The 6,678-nt window shown below is 48.5% G+C and overlaps 1 protein-coding gene across 2 annotated transcripts in view; it reads left to right on the top strand.

Annotated features, from left to right (window-relative positions):
• The first annotated feature begins 365 nt into the window (after positions 1-365).
• CALU (calumenin) overlaps positions 366-6,678 on the top strand; it is a 29,026-nt gene continuing 22,713 nt past the window's right edge. For both annotated transcript variants that reach the window (XM_081880162.1, XM_081880161.1), the window contains exon 1: positions 366-465. The gene's annotated coding sequence lies outside the window, so the exon portion shown is untranslated. The remainder of the gene's footprint in view (positions 466-6,678) is intronic.

The following is a 6,678-nucleotide window of genomic DNA, read 5'->3' as shown; positions in this document are numbered from 1 at the left end:
CCCGCCTTTTCCAACGGCCGCCGCTCGCTCGCCTCCCTCACGCGCCCGTTTCCCGCTCGGCGCATGCGCGCGCGGAGGGCCGGCTTCGGAAGAGGGCGGCTCGCGCGTCTCCCTGAGGAGCCGGAGCGCGCGCGGCGTGAGGACGTGGCGCTTTCCAGCCAATCCGCTCCCAGCCGCTTCCCCTTCGGCTCCTCCCACCCACTCCGCCCTGCCCAGCTTCGGTCCGCTGCTAAGGGAAGGTAAGAGGGATGGGGAAGGCGGGGCGTAAGAAGCCGCGAAGGCCAATGGTAAAGCCGCGAGGGAAGGGCGGCGGCTTCTGATTGGTGTGCAGGGCCAGGAGGAGGCGGGGCTTGGGGCGAGGAGGGTTGGCCTTTGGCGCGGCCGTTTCCGGTCGTCGTGAGGGGGAGAAGCGGAGGGAGCCGAGGAGGCGGCGGCGGCGGCGGCCACGGCGGCAGGAGGGGGAAGGTAACGGGGCCAGCTCGGGAGCGGCGAAAGCGGGGAGGCGCGCTCACACGAGCACGTGCTTCTCCAGAAGAGGGGGGTGTCGCTGTTCTGACCCGGAGCCGCTTCTGACCCGGGTTCAGATTCACGTGTGAATGCGACCGGGGATGGTCTAGGAAAGCGAGAGGGATTCTTCCGGGGAAACAAAAGGCTCCCAGTGCCGAGGAGTCCAGACCTGCCTCCTTCGGTCCCTCCCGACGGCCTGGGGACTTGCGTGTTTAAGCGCAGGGGCACGGAAGTAGGGAAAGACCCGGGGGCCACTCAGGCCAACGTCTTGTTTTCCTATCCAGTGGTCATCTCTCTCTCTCTCTCTCTGGTGGTCAGCTGCTGTGTCCCGTTTTGTTCTGTATTTGTGTTGTTATTATTATTATTTATTATTATTATTATTATTATTATTATTATTATTATTATTATTATTATTATTGCTTGTTAGCCGCCCTGAGCCCGGCCTTGGCTGGGGAGGGCGGGGTATAAATAAAATGAATTATTATTATTATTTATTCTGCAAACCACGCTGTGATCTTCGGATGAAGGGCAGCATATACATTTAATAAAAAGCAATAACTGGGCAGTCCGCCAGCTGGGCCTCCCTTGACGTTTTCACCACGCGATGGAAGTTGTAGCCCAGAACGACTGGAGGGCGCCAGGCTGGGGAAGCTGCTCTACGGCTGCTCTACCGTTAGGTGTCAATTCTTTTGTCTGCCTGTCAATTTGCCCATCAGTCAGGATTCATGCCACCCTCTAATTTGGTGCTCAGGTTCATTCTGCCTCTGGGCTGCGCAATTGTGCCAGACCTGACTCAAGTAGTCTTTACTAACCATTTTTAAAAGGGCTTTTCTTTTTAAGGTAAAGCACAGCAAATTTATTAAGTTGATTACGATTTATGAAGTGCCCTTTTCTTGGTTCAGAACCTCCTGTTGATCAGTTTGATCGTGACTTCACAGAGTGTTTTCTTCCCCTGTGCGTTAAAAAAATCTCTAACATACATATGTATTCAAACAGGAAGAAAGAGAGATACATGTAGTAAATAAACAAATTAATATAAATAAAGGAACCTTATCCTCCATGAGGTTATATCAACTCTTACTAGCCACAGTGGCTATGTTCTGCTTGCACTGTTGCAGGCAGTATGCCTCTGAATACCAGTTGCTGCAATTAAAAAGTGACGAGCGTTCAGGCTTGCCCACACTTACTTTTCCTTTGCTCTTTCCAGGCAGGTCCACGCTTTAAAGTTCTGTATCTGAGCCCACCCAGTCCCTTTTTGCCACAGTTTTCCCCCTAAGGAAACCCACTCTTTAAAGCTCAATTGCAGCAAACAGCAATACACAGAAAACCCAAACTGATCTCATGGGGCATTAAAAAGGGTGTGCGTTTTTGCGGGAAAATGTGTTCTGTACCTGGAAAGAACGGGGTAAAAGTTAAGTGTGGATAAGCCCTAACTGTTGATTTGCATCTAGTCCATCTCGGTGAGAATGGGATGCTGGACTTTAGCCTCATCTATTAAACTGGATTTTCTTATGTTTAACCTTCATTGTGTAATTACAGACCATTGGCTCATGTAGTCCTGTGTACAGTATTGCTCACTATGAATGGCAGGGACTTTCTGGCCCTCCTTCCCTGAGATACTCCCTAATTGGGCATTGAATCTTGGACCCTGGGCACTCAGTGTACTCTGTCATTGAGGTACAAGCTCTTCCCTGATGGTTTGGGGTATTTCGAAAGATACAGAACAGTTGACGAATTAGACAAGGAACAACCCAGTGATAACTTGGAATTCAAGGACAGTTTGTTTTGAAGTATACAGTAAGCATATAGGAACTTCTCTTACCAGGTTTTTGCTAATTGTCCATCTAGTTCACATTTTTGTTTGGACACAATGTGAAAGTTACAGCTACCGAATGTTGGTTGGTTTTTTTATTAAGCTCTGAGGACCTTCTGGCGGTTCCCTCCCTGCGAGAAGTAAGGTTACAGGGAACCAGGCAGAGGGCCTTCTCAGTGGTGGCGCCCGCCCTGTGGAACGCCCTCTCGTCAGATGTCAAGGAGATGAACAACTACCTGACTTTTAGAAGACCGCTGAAGGCAACCCTGTTTAGGGAAGTTTTTAAGGTTTAATACTGTATTGTGTTTTTAATATTCGGTTGGGAGGCGCCCAGAGTGGCTGGGGAAACCTAGCCAGATGTACAGAGTATAAATAAATAATAAATAATTATATTTATTTATTAGTTATAGCTAACATGGCTGCTCTTCTAGAACATATACCGTATTTTTCGCCCTATAGGACGCACTTTTCCCCCTCCAAAAATGAAGGGGGAAAAATGTGCACCGACCCCTCTCGCTCTCCAGGCTTCAGGAACACATCCGCAGCCTAGGCAGCCCTGCGGGAGTTCCCCGCAGGGCTCCCCACGCTGCGGATAGCAGCCTGCCGCCCGGCGCGAGGAACACCCTGAAGCAGAGTGCCCCGCGCGCCAGGCAGGCATCGGCCAGCCCCACAAGCTTGGGGGACAGCAGGGAGGCACAGCGCCGCCGTCCCACTGTTCCTCGACCTGGTTCGGTTTCCCCAACCTGGTTTTTGGGGGGAAATAAAGGAAATTTCCCCCCCTTTATTTCCCCCCCAAAAAAACTAGGTGCGTCCTATGGGACGGAGCGTCCTATGGGATGAAAAATACGGTACTGTGCATTGGAAGATGCTGATCCTGGGGTACTGTTGTTTTGCGGTTTTTATTCTGTGACTTCCACTCTGGAAACACCAGGTGGTGGGGTGTGTGGGTGGGTGTGATCTTTTGGAACTGGAGTGATCAACCTGTGATCTTTCATCATTGACCATTCCGGCTTTGATTCATAGGAACTGGTGTGCAACAAGATAATTGAGAGAGCTTGGGGATCTCCACTCCTGAGTTAAAAAGAACTTAAATTCAATTCGCACATTTTAAACACTTTCATGCCTGCTGTGTCCCTGGCATGGGAAACAGGGAATGACAGAGGAAGTGCCACTGGACGCAGCAACATTTCCAAAGCACTTGTGTTGTGGTTTAACACTGGTGCTCTGCTCATCGTAATACACTGTTGTCAGAGCCGCCCCTAGGTCCCAGCTCACAAAGGACCAACGCCCGGCTGTAGTTATGTACAAAAGTCTTTATTGAAGTTCAGTTTCCATTTCAAAGCCGCAGCGTGCAACTCTACGTCTTAAAGCCTAGACCGGCGAAGTTCCGTCTGACTCTCCTCCCCTTCCACACCAGTTTAAGACTCTAGCCTTGCTCCACCTCTTCCTTAGCTCCTTCCTCCTCTGGGCCTTCCTGCCCGCTGGGGTTTCATCCTTTCTGGACTCTTCTGACGCTGACCCCCCTGATTCTTGCCCCTCCTTCCGGCGGGCTTTAGGACCTGGTTCCCTATCTGGGCTACCTGCTGTGCTGCTCGCCTGTACATTTGAACTTGGCGCGCGCGCCCAGCCGGCAACCTTCCTCTTGACCGTTCCCTCGCTCTCCGATGGAGGCGTGGTCAATCCTGACTCATCTTCTCTCGCTGGTGGTGAATACGCTGGCCCCAATACCTGGGACTCCTCCCCCCCCACTACGCTCTGGTGGGGAAGCTGGTCCTGATTTCCAACTGCTGCTCTGGGAGTCCCCGCTGGCCCCTTGCTTCTGGGGTTTCCCCCTTGGGGCCCCCCTCGCCCTGGCCACCGGCGCCCCCTTCTGTGAATCTTCCGATTCGCTGGAGAGGCTCATGGAATCTCTCGGGCTACTGTCATCTTCTCCTATGCTGCCCTCGGATTGCTCCCCCTCGCTCTCCATCTCCTCCCCTCCCTGCGCTCTCGCTGCGTCCCTGACAACTGTGTTCAGTTTTCACCTGGACTGACTGGCTGGCATGGATTGATCACCTGCACAAACCTTTGTCATTCTTTCTCTCACAGTAGCCAGCTGTTTATCTGGGTGTGAAGGTAATGGTCTTCTCTAGCATTCATTCACAGTAGATTTAAGATTAAAAACAGCAACACATTCGTACTTGCTACGCAATCAAGGACACTGTAACATCGCCTTCCCCAGATGTTATGGACTTCAACTTCCATTGACTGAGGCTGATGGAAGTTGTAGTCCAAAACACCTGGATGGGAAAGGCTGCTCTCTAACACCATGTATATGAGATCCCATACTCTGTATTAGTCTGATGTAACAAATTCTCTGGTTTTGTACTCTGAGTCACTAAGAGGTTATAAGGCTATTTTCATCCATAAATGTGCAATCAGTGGGCGTAAAAATCCACTCTTTGATAAAGGTAGCTTGTTTATGTTAAGTGACTCTTTGTGCTCTAAGCTGTTTCAAAAGTGGTTGCCCTGAATTATGTTTAGCAGTTGTCCGTATTTGCAGGGTATGATAGCATTGCTTGCTATTTTAAGGTCACTCTCAGGCCACTGTACATTGTACACATTGTTGGCAATAGTGAATGACTACCACATCTGGATATATGTTGGGCAATCAGGCTGTTGCTTAGGTGTATTTCATTCAAGATGGGAGAAGCAGCTTGCTTGATGGTAGTATTTTGAGTGCTGTTGGGGGCTTCCTGTACTCTGGTAACTTTACTTGAATGAAGTAAATGAATTTACTTCAGCATTTATTTGAATGAAGTTATTGAAAGTTTGTTTAAGAATACTTTCCTTGAAATGTCGCCCAGTCATTAATGGAATATTAATTGATCAGAAACGGTTTTATGATTTTCAGAGTCTGTGTTGTTGGTATTTTGTCCCATTTTATTTTATTGTACAACACTTCAGTTGCCTCTGGTTGTGGAGCAGCTAAAAAATCTGAGTGGTAATAGTATACAGGATTTTTGTGTGAAGCTAAAGCTAAAGTATTTGATACTGGTTCTTTAAAATTATATATGCATCCTCCTGGTGCTTAGCTATCTGAGATGGTTTTCCAGCCCCAGGCAGGAAGCCAGCTTCTCTCGGGCAGAGCCCTTTTTAAGTGTCTGGAGTGTCATGCGACACATAGATAGCTTAGCTGATGACGTTGTTAGAAACTCAGATACATAAGCTAGGCACCAAATAGCTCCTTAAACCAGGGTTAAAGTCACCAAAACCGAATGCCTAGTTGCCATTTTTTTGGCCCAGATGGCTTGAAAGTTGTATTTTCCAATACAACTTTTTGGTTCCTGAAATTCATTCTGATTGTGCAGAAAAACTATACTGTAACAGATCCAAAGATCCCCAGGCATGTCCCTCCAGATGGTGGAGACGTCAGGCGCCATCCTGGCACCTGGGCATCTTCACTTGGTCGCAAGTGGCTAACAACTGGGTGTAAAATGTGCCTGGCTCCTGGCAAATTTGTATCGCTGCCTGGTGGACTCTTTCAGTACACCAGAAGAGCCCTTCCGGATCAGATAGACCAAAGACTCGTTCAGTTCTCACAGTTCTAATTAGATGCTTCAGGGAAGGCTACAAGAGATCAATATCTATATGGCTGCTGGATAAGGCACTATTAGCTGGACTCTGAAAGCTTGACCTCCGGCAATGCACACCAATTTTAGTTGAGTGGGCCAATTTCCCATCCTTAAATTGCACCAGTTTTTGTATGCTGTTATGTGTGCTCACTGAGAGGATTACCACGCTGCAACTCTCCCGCAAGCCAGGTTTATGTGTGCTGCCTGTCAAAACTGTTTCTTTAAATACTGTGCAAGCCTCCAATCTACTATGTCACAATGAGTTTGGAGCATGTAACATGACAATTGACACAGCATGTCTGCCCATCTCTGAGATAAGAGATGCAAACAGCTTCTGAATTTTGCTTTGTATAGTGATTCTCCTCCAATCACTCTGCTTCCCCCCCCAAAAAAAACTCACTAGCAACCACCTACTGTCCATGTCCCTTAGAATCCCCTCCTTTTTGTGTCATAGCTCAAAATGATGGGTTTGGGGGACAGAAAATTCGAGGTGCAGGCACATTACAAATTGGATGTGCGATTGAGATTGCTGGCTCCTGTTCTTCACTGTGCTTCATAGCTCATGGATATAAACAGCTCATTGTGTGAGATACTTGGAGAAAAAGGCAATTTGCTTAAGGCGTGTGTTTGTGTGCTGGTCTAATGTGGTTTTAACAGCCAGAATAGTCCTAATACCTTGGAAAAAAAGAATTGGAAATGGGAGTAAGTCATTTGGAGTCCTCAGCCGGTTTTATGCAGCATAGA

Source organism: Podarcis erhardii (assembly GCF_964252035.2).
Source record: "Podarcis erhardii genome assembly, chromosome: 10".
Classification (NCBI taxonomy): Eukaryota; Metazoa; Chordata; class Lepidosauria; order Squamata; family Lacertidae; genus Podarcis; species Podarcis erhardii.
The sequence above is the reverse complement of the archived record's forward strand: the minus strand, read 5'-3'. Positions and strand labels throughout refer to the sequence as shown.